General features: G+C 44.8%; 1 protein-coding gene across 1 annotated transcript in view; it reads left to right on the top strand.

The window, feature by feature from the left end:
• The window catches only part of LOC308391072 (testican-2), a 55,105-nt gene that overhangs the window by 304 nt on the left and 37,592 nt on the right, over positions 1-17,209 (top strand). The gene's annotated exons all lie outside the window — the stretch shown is intronic.

Genomic DNA, 17,209 nt, shown 5'->3' with positions numbered 1-17,209 from the left:
CATGCGTTGTCGTGTCTTTAGCTCTTCCTATACTGGGCTTTCAGAGGTGTTCCCTGTGGAGAAAGCGCAGGCTGGTTTCTCAGGTGATTTTTGCGCACAGTTAACTGTCAACCCGAAGTGCACGTATACCCAGTTTTATCAGTTTGTGCATGAGAAATACTTTGAAAAATGAAAGTATTTACACATGATGCTAGAATTTAAGCTTAGACTGAGGTCCGAATGAATGCGCGTGTGTCCGTGTGCGTGCATCGATCATGAAACCATTCAGATTCATTTCACCCTTCTTCTTTTTTATTTTTTTAATCCTATTCGATGTTATACATTTATTGCTTTTTTAATAAAGGGGGAATGCCAACTATGTTATTGCGTATACCTGCAGTTAAAACTGACACTTTTCGTCTATGGACCGTCTTGCAAGTGAATGCAAGTGAATACGGTAAAACCAAAAGGAAATCTACGACATATGGTCTCAAAAGCTATTTCCAAGCTCCTTCTGGGTAACTGTGATACTCTGAACCGTATCTCTATTCATGAATTCCCATTGATCTGCCATATTGTAAATGTAGGGCTCACAGGTAGGAGTCTTCCTGGGCTTTCAGACTGAAAAGAAGCACAGCAAGCCATCTCCTGTGTTGTCAATAAATCATAAATAGAAAATATCAAATATTAAAAAAACAAGCATGGCCAATGCTCAAGAGTAATACTCCCTAAAGCTGGAAAATAAGTGATGAAATTTAAAATATCTAAATTTTGAAGGCCAAAATTTAGTCACATTGTTAATAAAGCTGGAACTCCATGATTGGTAAAAAAAAACAAAAAAACCTTTTTAACGCAAAAACACCATTTGCAGATTGCAGCTAAACAAATATGCTTTATAAGGACCAAAATAAATACTATTTGAAGATAGTGCCTTAGATTTCCACAAATTTCAGAGAACTGTTTTGGAATTTTGTAGATTAAAATATTAATCACGAACATAGGCCTAAATGCAGGGTAACTGGGTAAGGTTACAGCAACCATATACATTTTGTGTATATGGTCCAAGCAACCACACCAGTAATGGTACATCTTGACACGTATATTTTTTGTGACGGGATAGGTCTACATTTTCACGAAATCCTGCTGTGAAACCTTTTAACATCAACAAATGATGCACCTGATAAATGCAGGCTCTTCATCACAGTAGTGCAGCTTCCTGTAAATCAGATTCGTGCTTATTTATTTCCACCACTGCCAACAATACACTGATACAAAGAGATATGATAAGAACAGCTATCTTGTTGTAAACCACAAAGGAGACAGGTGTGAACCAATCCAGATCCTTATAGTGGGCAAATTCTTCTGTCTTTTGTGCCATTAAATATTTGAAAGCTCAGGATGAGAAAGTCGTTTTAATGTTGGTGGGTAATGATGAAGGTCTCATTTTAACTGAGGAGGACTGGGTGGAATGATGACAGTGATGATGGTGCTTTCACAAATGTATATTTTTTATTTTTGTGTGTTGCTTTTTGAAGCTGAATATAAAGTTGGATTCTATCTAACTTTATCCCATCCCAGTATCCACAACTGGTACATACCAGCATTGATTACCCATTGACTGATTACCCATTTGACAATATTAGTTCTTTCTTTCATCACCAAATTACAAATCCCACCCACCGTGACTGGTGGTGATTAAGGACAAATGCTGACACTCAAGCCAATATTGATTCTGCTTATAGGTCAGATGCTTTATTGATTCTCCTATTGATTCCTGATCAGTTGTCTGTTGCCTGGGAAAAAAGCAGGCCATTACAGGCCTTTTTTAGGTTTATTAGCTGTGATGATAGGAAAAAAGGCACAAATGCATGCATAGGCTCAACTTCTTTGAGTTCAGTGCAATTGTTTTGCAATACGGTTGTGTTAGAAAAATATGGCAGCATTTCTATTGGAACTGATTGATCTTGGAGGCGTACAGTTCCAAAGGTTTGGACTATGTGGAACAATTTGGCAACTGGAACCTGGTTTCAATTTCAGTCCCTGGCAATAATAACTGGTCAGAGCATATATAATCAGGGTAGACATGTTGAACGAAGGGAGGATGTGCACAGCACTCAGATCACTAGCTAAAAATAAGTAAATCCTGTCTCTATAAAGGTTAAGACAGTTTTACAGCTGTTGATTGATTGATTGATTCAGTGCTGTGGATGGTCTGAATCGCTGCACTTTGTGTTGTTGCTGTGAATTGTCTTGTGTTACACTCTGATGTGTTTCTAATATTAAATCCTCCCTCAGTGATATAAATAGGAAGGTTGATATTAAAACATCTGCAGCCAAGAGAGGGATACGTGGGCACTGGGGGAGACAGTTCGCTTATAAAGGGTCAGGAGCCTATGACGCTGGGTGTGCCACATGGTTGCAATAGTCACTGCCAAAAGACTGAACACATGGCATAAATCAGGATGCACGAGATCTCTGAGGATGAGTTGGTTAGCAACGCTTAGATCCAGGCCTCTACCTTGACAACCGGACAGCTGTTTGATCTCACTGCTGAGAAATATCACCTCAGACACATAGTCTTATCAGAGTCTGCCAGAGAGAGAAGCTTCAGCACCTCTGACCATGTCTGGTGACGTGCAGGAATGTGTCCGACTGGAGAGAATTTGTAATTGAATCGCAAATTTGTGCTTTCATGCAGATTTAAATTTTATCTCCACGGGTGTTTGGAGGAGTTCGGCTCTCCTGTTAGATTGGATCAGCGTTTGAGTGACAGATAGGGTGAACAGAGCGATATGGGGCCTCTCTGTGGGCAGTTAGCAGCACGTCCAGCCATAGTGTGCAGAAAAGATTTGACATGAGAGTCTTCTTCAATCTATTTGAGTTTAGCTTGAGTTTAGTTCAGTAAAAGATTGTGTAGCAAAAGATTGGTGAATGCCTTACAGCTAAGGCTCACTCCAGTGGTTCTCAAACAGTAGAGCAGGCCCTACTAGCGGGGAATGGACCACGAGGAGAAAAATATCGATTGAAACTGGGTTGAATGGAGAGTATTTACAAAGGAAAAAAAAACCAGTTTGGAGTTTGCAGATGCTACTGTGCTGACCTTTATTTCACTGCAGTTTAACTTGGATCCTTTTTATGGTTAATGAGTCGTGCAAATTGTGGGATATGGGGCATGAACCTTTTTTGGCTGTGGATAGGGTATTCCAGAAACAGGTTTGAAAACCAGCAGTATAGAGTATACTCTACAAGGAGTATATAGTGTCTATTATTGTCTCTAGCATAAGCCCATTGGGAAAAAGGTTCATGACATTTAGGGAAGGACAATGATAAGATTTCATTGATATCAGTGTGATTGTTGATTCTGCTTAAAGGTCAGATTCTTTATGTATTCCTGATGAATTTTTCAGTGTAGAAACATTTTTTCAGCACAGCAGTGACAGCTGTTTTATTATTTCTCACTCTGAAGTGCAAGTCCACTGTAGAAAGAAAGTTTGCATTTACTTTTCACAAGCCCCTTTCCTTGAGTTCAAAATATAAGCATGCAGAACATTTAATTTAATCTCAAAAGTAAAAGATGTTAATGTTGCAGTGATGTGAGAAACTTTATTTTCATTTGAGAAGCTTTAATTTGACTATTTGTGTCAGGTTTCAGTTAACGGACTCAGGCGCAGAACGGGACTCCTTACAGGATTTACAGATTTTATTTACACAACGACACCAGGTGATGCTATTTACAAAGTGCTGGAGGGAGGGGAGGGGGGTCCAGGGTTCCGGGGTATGTGAGGGAAAAGACGGGAATCTGACGTCCTCCAAAGGCTCTCTCTCTTCACTCCCCACACTGGGGAAACACCATCCACTCACTCGTCCACGGGATGACAGGCAGGCAGGGAAAGGTCCGGGATAGATGCTGATAACTCAACGATCCAGCGACGAGTGACACAGTGCTGCTGTCTTAAATCGGCCTTGTGATTATCCCGATCGGCAGCAGGTGCGTGGGCCAGGGGCGGGAGCCCATAATGAGCATCGCCCCGGCAGGAGAGAGAGAGAGAGAGAGAAAACACGTTGCCTAATACAGAATCAGCTGGTGAGGCACAGGGACCATGACAGTACCCCCCCCTCAACGGGAGCCCCCCGGCGACCCACCAGGCTTATCCGGATGCAGACGATGGAACGCCCGCAGCATGCGCCGGTCCAGGATGGCCGCCCGAGGGACCCAGGACCGCTCCTCCAAGCCATAGCCCTCCCAATCCACCAGGTACTGGAAGCCACGCCCCCGCCGCCGAGAATCCATGATACGGGTGATCGAGTAAGCCGGCAGACCGTCCACGAGCCGGGGGGGAGGAGGGGGCCTGGAAGGCGGGCACAGAGGACTGGACCGGAGAGGTTTAACCTGAGACACATGGAAAACATCGTGTATCTTCATGTTGCGAGGCAGCTTGAGCTTAACAGACACAGGGTTAACCAAAGCCGAGATCTCGAACGGGCCGATATAGGCAGGAGAGAGCTTCCTGGATTCCGCCCGGATGGGAACGAAGCGTGTGGAAAGCCATACCTTCTGCCCAACAGTATAGGCGGGAGCGGAGGACCGGCGGCGGTCAGCGAAGCGTTTGTTGCGGTCCTTGGTGCGTAACAACGCAGCCCGGGTGGCCTTCCACACCCGACGACACCTACGCAGATGCGCCCGGACGGATGGCACAGAGTGTTCGCCTTCGATGGAGGGAAAAAGAGGTGGCTGGAACCCCAGAGAAGCTTCGAAAGGGGACCAGCCCGTGGCGGAGGAGGTCATGCTGTTGTGGGCGTACTCGATCCAGGGCAGTTCCTCGCTCCAGACGGCCTGGTTGGAAGAGACGACGCAGCGCAGGGCCGCCTCCAACTCCTGGTTCGCCCGTTCGGACTGGCCATTGCTCTGCGGATGATAACCAGAGGAGAGACTGACCTTAGATCCCAATGAGGTGCAGAACTCCCTCCACACACGGGACGTGAATTGAGGACCCCGGTCAGACACGATGTCATCTGGAATGCCGTGCAGGCGAAAGACATGGGTGGTGAGCAGGCGAGCAGTCTCCAATGCTGTAGGCAGCTTGGGCAGAGCAACAAAGTGAGCCGCCTTAGAAAAGCGGTCAATGATCGTGAGTATGACCGTATTACCTGCAGATGGCGGGAGGCCGGTCACAAAATCCAGAGAAACATGGGACCATGGTCTGGTAGGCGTGGGTAAGGGATGAAGCGGACCCGAGGGTGGCTGGTTTGGGGTCTTGTTTCGAGCGCAGGTTGTACACGCGGAGACGTATTCTTTGGCGTCCCGGCTCAGGGTGGGCCACCAAAAGTAGCGCTGCAGGAAAGTAATTGTGTGGTGTATTCCTGGGTGACAGGAGAAACGGGCTGTGTGTGCCCACTGTAACACCTGAGACCTGACAGGTTGGGGAACGAACAGGCGCCCCGCAGGGCCGCCTCCTGGATCCGGTTCGGCTCTCTGAGCCTCGCGAATGGCCGACTCGATTTCCCAGGAGACAGCCCCCACCACACAGGTGGCCGGGAGGATGGGAGCAGGGTCCGCCGGGTCTTCGGAGGTGGAGAACTGTCGAGACAGGGCGTCCGGCTTGACGTTGCGGGATCCTGGCCTGTAAGTGATTGAAAAGTGGAACCGCGTAAAAAACAGAGCCCACCTTGCTTGTCTGGCGTTAAGCCTCTTTGCGGTTTGCAGATATGCCAGATTCCTATGGTCTGTCCAAACGATGAACGGTTGGGCAGTGCCCTCCAGCCAGTGCCTCCACTCCTCCAAGGCGAGCTTGATGGCAAGAAGTTCCCGATCGCCAATGTCGTAGTTGCGTTCTGCGGGGGTGAGACGACGGGAGAAAAAGGCACACGGGTGGAGCTTACCATCCCTCTGTTGCGAGAGGACCGCTCCTACTCCCGTGTCGGATGCGTCCACCTCCACCACAAACTGCAGGGTTAGGTCGGGCTGGACCAGAATGGGTGCTGAGGCGAATCGCTCTTTCAGCTCCAGGAAGGCTGATTGGGCAGCATCGTTCCACTGAAAAGGAACCTTGGGAGAGGTCAATTGTGTTAAAGGCAGAGCTACCTTGCTATAGTCCCGGATGAACCGCCTATAGAAGTTAGCGAAGCCGAGGAACCGCTGCAGCTGCCGTCGGTTGGGGGGTTCAGGCCACTCCACCACGGCTTTCACCTTAGCTGGGTCAGGACGTAGGTCTCCCTGCTCGATGACGTAGCCTAAGAAGGCAACTGTGGACACGTGGAAGACACATTTCTCACCTTTTACGAACAACCGATTTTCCAGCAGGCGTTGCAGGACCTGTCTGACGTGGGTCTCATGCTCTGACAGTGATTTGGAGAAGATCAGGATGTCGTCGAGGTAGACGAAGACGAACCTGTTGATGAAATCCCTCAAAACATCATTAACGAGTGCTTGAAAAACTGCAGGAGCATTAGAGAGGCCGAACGGCATAACCAAGTATTCAAAGTGTCCAAGGTGAGTATTGAAGGCGGTCTTCCACTCGTCGCCCTCTCGGATCCGAACTAAGTGATATGCGCTCCTCAAGTCCAATTTGCTGAAAACTGTCGCCCCCTGGAGCAGCTCAAAAGCAGAGGTCAGAAGTGGGAGTGGATATTTGTTTTTGATGGTTATGTTATTTAATCCACGGTAGTCGATGCACGGGCGGAGAGACTTGTCTTTTTTCTCGACGAAGAAAAACCCTGCTGCTACGGGCGATGAGGATGCGCGGATCAAGCCGGCGGCGAGGGACTCTGAGATGTATGACTCCATAGCCTCTCGCTCCGGTAGAGAGATGCTGTAGAGACGGCTAGTAGGCAATGGCGCGCCAGGGAGTAAGTCGATAGCGCAATCGTACGGTCGGTGAGGAGGCAACGACTGGGCCCGGTCCTTGCGAAACACTTCGGCGAGATCATGATAAACAGGGGGCACTCCGGACAAATCGGAGGGCGCGGTCGACTTGGCGAGGGAGGCTGGTGTGTGAGGCGGTGAGGCGGATTTAAGGCAGGTCATATGGCATTCCTCTCCCCACCCCGTAATGCGTCCCGTAAGCCAATTAATGCACAGGTTGTGTTGACGAAGCCAGGGGTGCCCGAGAACGAGCGGCGTCCGAGTGGCCTTAAACACAAAAAAACATATTTCCTCAGTATGGTTGCCAGACAGAGTAAGAATAACGGGCTCAGTGACGTGAGTAATGTCAGGTAGGCGCTGGCCGGACAAAGCAGTGACATGCAAAGTGTGGGGAAGAGGTTCCTGCCCTAGCTGAAGGCGGTCTGCTAACTCAGAGTCAATAAAATTCTGTTCCGCCCCTGAATCTATCAAAACGGAGAGAACATGACCTTTGGTGTTGACCGTGAGCTGGGCAGACAGCATTAACCGTGGAGGAGATTTGTCTTGGCTGAGACCGCCCACCAGCACTCCTACCGTCACTGGTGGGCGCGACCTTTTGCTCGAGATGGGCAAGAGGCGACCACATGTCCCTTGTGGCCGCAATAGAGGCACTCACCGGCAGAGATACGGCGCTGGCGTTCCGCGGCGGAGAGATGCGAGCCTCCAATCTGCATGGGTTGCTCTCCTCCGTCTGCGCTCTCTGCCTGCCGGGAAGAGCTGGGCTCCGAGGTGGAGCCAGCCCTCCACTGCCCCGTGGCCTCCTGGGAATTGTAGTGCCGCGGCAGACGACGAGCTCGCAGCCGGTCATCCACCTTAATACATAAAGCCATTAACTCGGTAAGAGAGTGGGGGAGATCTCGCATAATGAGTTCATCTTTCACCTCTTCACGAACATTATTGAGCAGTGCACTCCGTAAGGCCTCCGGGCCCCAGCCTGTCTCTTCAGCCAAAATCCAAAAATCAATAGAATAGTCAGACATGCTCCGCTTCCCTTGTTTGTAGTTCAGCAGACGAAGCGCGGCGACTTCAGCGCCTGAGCCTTTATTGAACACAGTCTGGAATTTAGACAGGAAATCAGCATAGGCAATCCCGGGATCCGAGCTAAGCACGACCTGAGCCCACTTTAAAGCCCGGTCCCGCAGCAACTGGACAAAAAAGGTTATTTTGGCACCGTCGTTGTTATGGAAGCGCCGCTGCTCACGGAACACAAGAGTACATTGAGCCAGAAAACCAGCACACTTGTCCGACTCACCCGTAAAAGGTTCCGGCGTGGGCAGGGGTCCGTCCGAGGGTGGCAGAGGTGCCGGAGGTGTGCTCGCAGCGGCAGGCGCAGGCTCCTGGGGGGCGGGAGCCGCCGGCCGGGGATCACTCTCCAGAGGTGTTAAGCGAGCGACCGCCTGCGTAAGCGCCGCCATTTCGTGGTGGAGCCGCTCGAGCATTTGCTCATGTCGAACCAGAGCAGCTCCCTGAGCGATGAGTGCCTGAGCGACAGGGTCCTGAGCGGCTGGGTCCCGACCTGCTGAGTCCATGATGGCTGGATCGTTCTGTCAGGTTTCAGTTAACGGACTCAGGCGCAGAACGGGACTCCTTACAGGATTTACAGATTTTATTTACACAACGACACCAGGTGATGCTATTTACAAAGTGCTGGAGGGAGGGGAGGGGGGTCCAGGGTTCCGGGGTATGTGAGGGAAAAGACGGGAATCTGACGTCCTCCAAAGGCTCTCTCTCTTCACTCCCCACACTGGGGAAACACCATCCACTCACTCGTCCACGGGATGACAGGCAGGCAGGGAAAGGTCCGGGATAGATGCTGATAACTCAACGATCCAGCGACGAGTGACACAGTGCTGCTGTCTTAAATCGGCCTTGTGATTATCCCGATCGGCAGCAGGTGCGTGGGCCAGGGGCGGGAGCCCATAATGAGCATCGCCCCGGCAGGAGAGAGAGAGAGAGAGAGAAAACACGTTGCCTAATACAGAATCAGCTGGTGAGGCACAGGGACCATGACAATTTGGGTGTAATTAAATTAAAGACTCGATGATAAAAATTCTCAATCCTATTTTTGTTTTGTTTTTTTCTTTACTTCATTGTCATTATTATTTAAATATACAAACATCCCTTTTGCCAAATCCTCAGTGGAACAATCCAAGTAGAATGTTGAGCAAACTGAAAAATAGAAAACAGAATAAAATTAGTGGAATGCTTCCTTAATGATTCCTGAATAATTCAGTCATTTAGTTGTTTAAGCAGCTAGTCTTCATCAACATTCACTTACACATTCACCGGTCACTTTATTAGGTATATATGTTCAACTGCTCGTTAATAAAGTTATCTAGTAATCCAAACACATGGCAACAACTCAACAGTCAAATCATTTAGGAAAATAACCATGGCCAACATGTTCAAACAGGGTAAGAAAGGTGATTTAAGCAGCTTTAAATGTAGCATGGCTGTTGGTGGCTGACAGGCTGGTCTGAGTATTTCCACTCCTGGGATTTTCCCACACAACAATCTCTGGGGATTACAGAGAATGATCTGGGAAAAAAAAGATCCAATGAGCAGCAGTTTTCTTGTTGCGGCGACAGCTTAGAAGAAAATAGCCAGACTGCCTATAACTGAGAGGAAGGGTACAGTTCACATGGGCTCACCAGAATTGGTCAATAGGAGAAAATTGGAAAAAGGTTGCTTGGTCTGATGAGTTAATTTGGATGGCACAGTTCAGGTTGCTGGTGGTAGTGTAATGATGTGGGGATATTTTCTTGGTACACTTAGGGCCCTCCTATTGTTGCTGACCATGGCTATTTCTTAGCTAAGCTCTTAGCAGATGGGGGTGTGCATAATCGCATAGGGATGGCTTGAGCCCTTGCTCATTCAACCCTCTTCATACATTTGTATAGAGGCACCTCATCCAAAAAAAAAGAAAAAAAAAGAAGGTAAATTCAACCACAGCACAGGAGGAGATACTGTAAGCAGCCAAGTTGGCTTGGTTCTACTCAGAGGAGACTATTCTCTGCTCTGTCGGGCACTAAGACGTACCATCTGAAATGCGAAGGGGCTGTATTTGTTTACTAGCTGTCTTGGCAAACAGGAGGTGTGAAAACAGCAAACAGGAATATTCATTCCTGCATCGAAATAAAATGAAACAGAGTGGGGAGGACGGGGGTCACCATGTGGGCTTTATAAACCAAGTGGTGGGTGGTGTTTCAATTGGACCAGCATGGGGATATAATGAGGAAACGTTGAAAGGAAGAACAATAAGAGCAGCAGATGTAGAAGGTATACACAGGATGTTATACAAGCTCCTTTATGACAGGCGTCAATGTCGAAGCTGTAATCATGACATCCTGCTGGTGTCAAGATATCAAATCTCCCCTGCCCTCAGATTCGCACAAATTCAGCCACACAAAGCAGGAGAACAGGTTGCAAATGACGGCGCACAGCTTAATTAGCCCACAGCTTCGATTAAAAAAAAAGAAGTCTTTGAGCACTTGTCGTATTTCTTCATCGCAACACAAGTTTCACTTTGCATTCTGGTGCATTCGGATGAATCTGCTCAGTGGGAGCTCAGGCCATCACTCGCGTGAACAATACTGCGCTGTTCATTCCCAGCCAGATTCCTTACATCTCTCTGAGCAGTGCAGAGAGGGACCTCATTAAGTAGCCATGCAGCCTTTCAGCCAACCACAGAGGGCTGTTTAAAGTTTGCACCTGCTCTACTGCCAGCTTTGTTTTTAATGAGGCTAAATTGCCACATATTTTTTTTAGGTAAACAGCTCTTCGGTTCTTTTGGTTATTGAGGTGGTCACAGTGAAGAAAAATATGAGGGATCATTAGCCTTATTGTTGGCTAGGAATTCATTTGATTTACTACAGTGATAAGAGCAATAATTAGATAACTGCAAGTGCTACTCCAATTTTACCCAAGCCTCTCAGCGTGCTTAAATCTACATTTTCAATATTCATTAAGGAATGCCTGTAGAAAGGGAGAACAACAGTGTTTTATAAACCGAACCAGCTCGAGCTTCAGGGCAGCAAAAATAATTTCTTTTATTATTAAAAATCTGTTTATTATTTATAAATGCAGTGTGTTTAGATGTAGACATGCAATGAGCTCAAGTGATGGTTCGTCTGACATACCTGGCAGTGTGTTTGTTAGTTACAAGTTTCAAGCTCAAGTTTTAATCCACACAATTAGTTTGATTCAAGCTGTTCATTTGACATTTGATTAGACTTCAAAAGTGCCTTTATGAGACTTAATAAACCAAACAATTAATCAATCAACTAATCAAACTGAAAAAAATAATCAGCACATTATACATGCCGTCTTCCCTTTTGGAGCAATGGTGGCAAATGTTTTGCAGTCGGAGGGTTGCAAAGCGGTTTGCAGGTGGGCAGCAAATGTAGACCAGGCAAAGCAACTTGAATAGCTTGCCACATATGAGATTTACAAACAGGATGCCTAAAAGGGTATGATATGAGCCATCAGCTGGTTAGCAATAAGATCAGTAAATCTCCTGGGGTTGTGGCTGAGCGTTACTTTTTGCACTGCATAAACTAATACTTGTTTTATTCCATATTCAGGCAGTCTCCTGCAATAAATTAAATAGCTGTTGCATAGCTTCTTGGGTTAACTACTTTACTCCATGTGATTAAGATTCAAAGGGCTGATCAGGAACAATTAGCTTATGACCCACTCTTATGGTGTTTCCCCCCCAACTTTGTTTAATCTAGTCTGAATCAGTTGATGATTTTGTACATTTGTAGCCTTTTAAAATAAGATAACTTTATTGTCGTCCATAGGTGAAAATCATTCTGTATCAGGCAGCTGCTGTCATACTCTGAGAGCAGGCAGGATTCAATCAAAGACCCAGAATGCAGATTGGTCAATTTATTGACAGTGATGTGAAAAAAAACTATTTACATTGTATTTTAAAAAAGGGAAAACATCCAGGGTCTCTATGTACAGTATCCTAGCCGACTGTCCGATAGATTCCACTTCATCTTTAGACTCGATAGCAAAATAGACTTCTCTCTTTCCAACTCAAATGCACAAATCCTCCTCAAGGAAAACAGTGCAGGCTCCTGGACAGAAGAGAGAATGGTGAGAGGTGCGTACACACGGACTGTGATTCGTTTAATGCTCAAGCACCGACTGATGGGATGTCCTCAGTATTTGAAGGGAGCCGACTGATCACCAGATAAGGAGCAGGTGAGTTGATGTCATGTTGCCATGTCGGAGAGTGGGGACCAAGAGGATCCTGCTTCTAAAAGGTAATGTGTTACAACACACACCGTTCCTTCCTGTTTTCTCTACCCTTTATAGAAAAGGGCTGAAATCATCACTAATCAACTAACTCCAAATAGCTGGCAGCTGGACTAGAATGAAATCTCCACTCCCACATAGGTGTGGCCTCTATCTCACACAAAAACACAAACGCATCCAATAATTGAAATAGAAAATATGCCAACCTGATGTTTAGTGGGAGATTCTCTCAATTATCCTACCATACCATTCACAACACATACACACACACAAGCAGAGAGAGAGAGGTGGAGAGTGAGAAAAATTGGCAGGAGTACCAGGAGGACTGAAGGACTACGACATCTGCAGCATCTAGAAACTCAAACATCGACACAAATGAAGACAAAAACCCTAAATGGACACACAGACCTTGGAATAAGTAACAATTAATGAATAATTTAAAAAACAATTAACCTCAAACACCTCTCCCCTTCTCTGTCATTCAGTCACAAGCTGATCATTTATCAGTTTAACTGACAGAGAAGCAAAACAATATTTATGGCGGTTATACATAAATAAGGGCACCCTGTACCTCCTCCCAGAGTTTATCAATGCAAACTCAGAGTATAACACATGTGAGGGGTCAGAATAAATCTCGACAGCCAGCCAAACTGTAGTTTGTTCACGTTCGAAGTGCGATTACACGTCCACAGAGTTTGATTTAAACTGACTAAACAGCACAGGTGCGAAAACGCTCATAATGTTCTGCGACACAATGCTTGCTTCTCGTCAACGCTCACACATTACTGTCCACTGAGCCAGATTTGCCCATTTAGCAGCTGGATCTGGCCATGGGCCAAGTCTTCATATTTATCTTTATCTATTTTGTGACAGGCCGCAACAAAGCTAAGGTGGTGCTGCCTAGCATAATCCCTCTGGAGTCACTAATGGCTTGTGAAAACCAGTGTTTGACTACTAATTGTGCTGCAGCAAACAAACTAATGCTTCATTCACAGATTAAAGTCATTCTGCGAAGCCGATGAGCCGGCCGCTGATCCTACATCAGCACAGCTCCAAAGTGAGGGTTCTGATAAATGCAAGTCCAGGGCTCACCCTGTTTTTTCTGCGTATGAACGGCAAACATGATGCTGTTTCATCATGACACTGAGCTCCTTTACTTAGCTCAAAGACACACTGCCAGCTGTGGGTTTTTTCTGCTCCTGTCATCAACCTCAGCCATTTATTAGCCTCCCACAGGATTTATGCTCCTGCGCTAACAGCCAATGTAATTACGGATATGAAAAATTAGAGGAAGAAAACAGTATGCAATTGCTGGAAATATGATAATGAGGCCTATTTCCAGTTAAAAGTGAACGACAGAGCGAGGGTTGAAAATTAAGATGAGACAAACCATAAACGTTAAACGAGCTAATAGTTATCCGTATTTCCTCTGCTGTGAATCTGATCAGCCTATCACATCAGCTATCTGTGTTTTTTTTCTCGTTGCACACTAATGAGATCAAAATGGCAGAAGTGGTGGAATGAGATGCCTTTTTGTCCTCTTGTGATTACCATGCATGTCTTTTACCGGTGCCGAGGTTTGCTGCGAGTGTTTGGGGCTACTCAGATTCGACTCATAGTAGGAGGAGCACCACCGTTGGTGATTCTTAATTGAGTGGAAAGAGTGCTTTTTTTGTAGTTGCTCTTATGGAGGAGCACTTATCACTGGGTAGCAAGAGAAAGACATTTGCTTTTTCATAAAGATCTTCTGAACAGTCCAAACATGCATTTTAGTTTTGTTTTAGTATGAGCAAGAGAAAGCAACTTGTTGTGTTAGGTGTAGATTAATGCGTCTCATAATGGAGCTTGGCTGTTCCTACAACGTCAGTGTTAACTCACATCAGCAGCGATCATGGCCTGAATTCCATCTTTTTTAGCTATTAACTTCGCTGTGAGTTGCTGAAATGTCGGGCTGAATAATTAGTTGTTCCAAGGTTCTTCTGCTGGCTCTATTGTTCATGCATTATTTATAGTGGCATCTGCCTGAGAGTTGTCTCTGTACTGGTGAAGCTCCTCTATGCCTGCTGCTCGCAGAGCGACGAATGCTGCCACTCTGCTTGTGTGTCTGTCTTCTCTCATGGCAGGCAGGGCGGCACACCCAAAATTCAACCAATGATCAATTTTTAGCCAAAAGAAGAAGAAGAAGAAAAAGTCTGATACCACTGCTTTTCTCGAGTCTATAGCAAAATGTGAAAGTCTGGGAAAAATCATAGAGTTAATAATAATAATAATAATAATAATAATATTAATAATAATAATGATTATGAAAAGTCACTATTGCTTTTCACAAGGGGAGAATGAAGTTTTTCCTAAATTTGATGGCAATCTATCCAATAATTATTACTCCAAACTGTTTAATCTGTTTAATAATCATCAGGAATCTGTAATTGCTCACAAAAATTGACTCCATATATCTGAGCTGTGGACCAACTATGAGTCCTTGAGCATAACATTGCCATCCCTGCAGCTATGCTGGTAGCCAGGATCACAAGCAAAAAGGAAAACTTAAAATTAAGCAACAAAGGGAAACAAATTTAAAAAGAAAAGAAAATCAAAACTAGACCCTGCATGATTTTAACAGGTAATTTGTTTCTGATGGAAATGGCTGTGTTTTTGTTCAATGTGTATCTAATGTGAGATCCTCCCCAGAGATCATTTTTATTCAGTTATATCTTTAGTTTGGAAAAAGATAATTGACACTTCAGTGCTTTTTGCAAGATCTCAATTCACTAAAACCCATTGACTCATGTTTTCAGGGACATGAGTATTATTAATTTTACACTTTCAACAAACAGGAGTCTCAGTAACTGAAAAAATACAGCCAGAGTTCAAGTAGAAAAAATGCAGTTCCTCACATATTCACTGGAAACTAGCTTCCGAATCACACGTTAAAATTCACAGCTTGAAGCAGAAATTAAAAAGGTTTACAGCTTAGCAACACATTTGTTTTCTCTTTTGCTGACTATTTTGTTTTGTATGAATCTCATTTAAATTGTATTAAGGCTGGATTAATGGTGTTGATGCTTTAAATGACAGACGAATACTGATACAGGCGGCTATAGTATCTAGCTGTCTGCCAAATGGCACTTCAGGTAGTTTGAGTCACACTTCTTGAATGCATTTGGGTTGTTTACGCCTTTTTGGAGTGTTTTTGTCTGAATTATCTGGCAAGTAATTTGTTTTTGTTACAGTTAGTTGTACTAACAGGTGGTTGTCATGTCTTTGTTTTCAGTAAGTACAATCTGGTGTTACTTAATATTTCATTTTATAGCTGTTCCCCTATAGCCAGAGAATGGAAGTAATATACTTTTGCATGCTTTTCTATATTTCTCACTTCCACCTATCTTGACAACCACAACTAGAGTCAAGTGTCAGATGGGAAAATGTAAAACTACAATAATTATAGCCGGGCTACTAGTTATTACTAGTTAATAATACATACAAGGATTAAAATACCACAGATCCAATATCCCAAAGACTGTCTGTACTTTAGATCACATGATAACCAGTTTACTGTCTATTTAAAAACACACTCACTGTGGCCGCTCACTTTGAATTGTATAATAGCTTTAAACACTAGCCGTATAAAAGCTGGACAAATAAAATCTAATGCATGTCCTCGCAGACAAAATAAATGATGAGGTTGGCATTTGTCTCCGGGAAGTTCATCCGCCAGTAAACTACAATAAGATCCCTCTCTGTTTATCTGAACAAATCTTACTGTACACAATGTAAACACTTTGGATCGCTTCACCTGCTGAAAACACTCTCCAGTAAGAATGCAGTAGTGGGACCTGTTATTTCTGTGTATTGTACTAAACCTGGGGAAAAAAAAGCCTACACAAATAACAGTGCATACATTAGATAGGAAAAAATACATTAGGGCTACTGAAAAGTGTTGTCCTGAATATATTTAGGTCTGCCTACGGTGTTTTTTTTTGTTAATATATTTTTATAGATGTGTGTTTGGGGCCACCCCATTATTGTTATGAATTGCCTAGGTCCATGCTGCACTAAACACATGCTCCAAGCAAACACAGCTGTATTGCTTATGTTCAGTAACAATGGGTGTAATAATGCAAGGTTCTCAGGTTCAACCTGGCATTGATAGATTCTTTGCTTTAGGCCACAAATAATTCACTGTTGAAACAGCAGGGCAAGTATTTTACAATTAGGCCAGGCAGCTACAAAAACGTAGAGGACATGCTCTTGCCTGGAGAGAATCTGCTTCTTTTGCTGTCTTGAGTATGTTTTATTTTCATGTTGGACGAGATGGGGTTGACTGCCCCGGAGCCATACTGGGGAGCAAAGAGAGCCGAGCCACAGAGAGGTGTCAAGGACATGCTTGCAAGGCCTACGATCCCTTCTATATTCAAGCTGTATTTAGTATGTGTGGCTTTTGGAAGATGTATTTGTTGGTGTGTGTGAGAAAGACAGAGACTGTTAATTCATTGAGTTGGCGGGGTAATAGATATACACTACAAAGTCATAATGAAATTACCTTAATCAAGCAAATCATATAGCAGGGATAGAGAAATGAGCTAAAGCACTAATAGCTTTTTTCTCAGTTGAAAGAACCCAGCAGAATCTCATTTATAGCGTGATGTAGTCCTTCCTACAGCCATAACGCGACATCTCAATGTGCCTTCCTGTTTTACTGTAATATCCCATTGCCATTGCAGAGATTAGTACTATCAGCAGCCCCAACAACCCAATTTGTTCTCATTGCCATGGCAGATGGGGGGAATTAAATGTAATCAGCCAGCTAGCATATTTAACTTAGCTACCCCTGCAGATCCCCGTGGCATTTCAACAGGAATGCTTATCATAATTATCTTCTCTTAACCATGCTGCTGATTTGTAAACTTAGAGTTATAAAAGAGTTCTGCAGCTTCAGCATACTTGTCAGCGGACCCAAATTATTTCAAACGGAAGGCACAGTTGTTAAAAATTCGGAGACGGCAAATAAAGTAATAATCACAGGCAAAGATAGATGGTAATAAAAAGTATATTGTAATCACAGTT

The sequence above is a fragment of the Rhamphochromis sp. 'chilingali' genome, assembly GCF_963969265.1.
Source record: "Rhamphochromis sp. 'chilingali' genome assembly, chromosome: 22".
In the NCBI taxonomy this organism is placed as follows: Eukaryota; Metazoa; Chordata; class Actinopteri; order Cichliformes; family Cichlidae; genus Rhamphochromis; species Rhamphochromis sp. 'chilingali'.
This window is presented reverse-complemented; position numbering and strand designations above follow the sequence as displayed.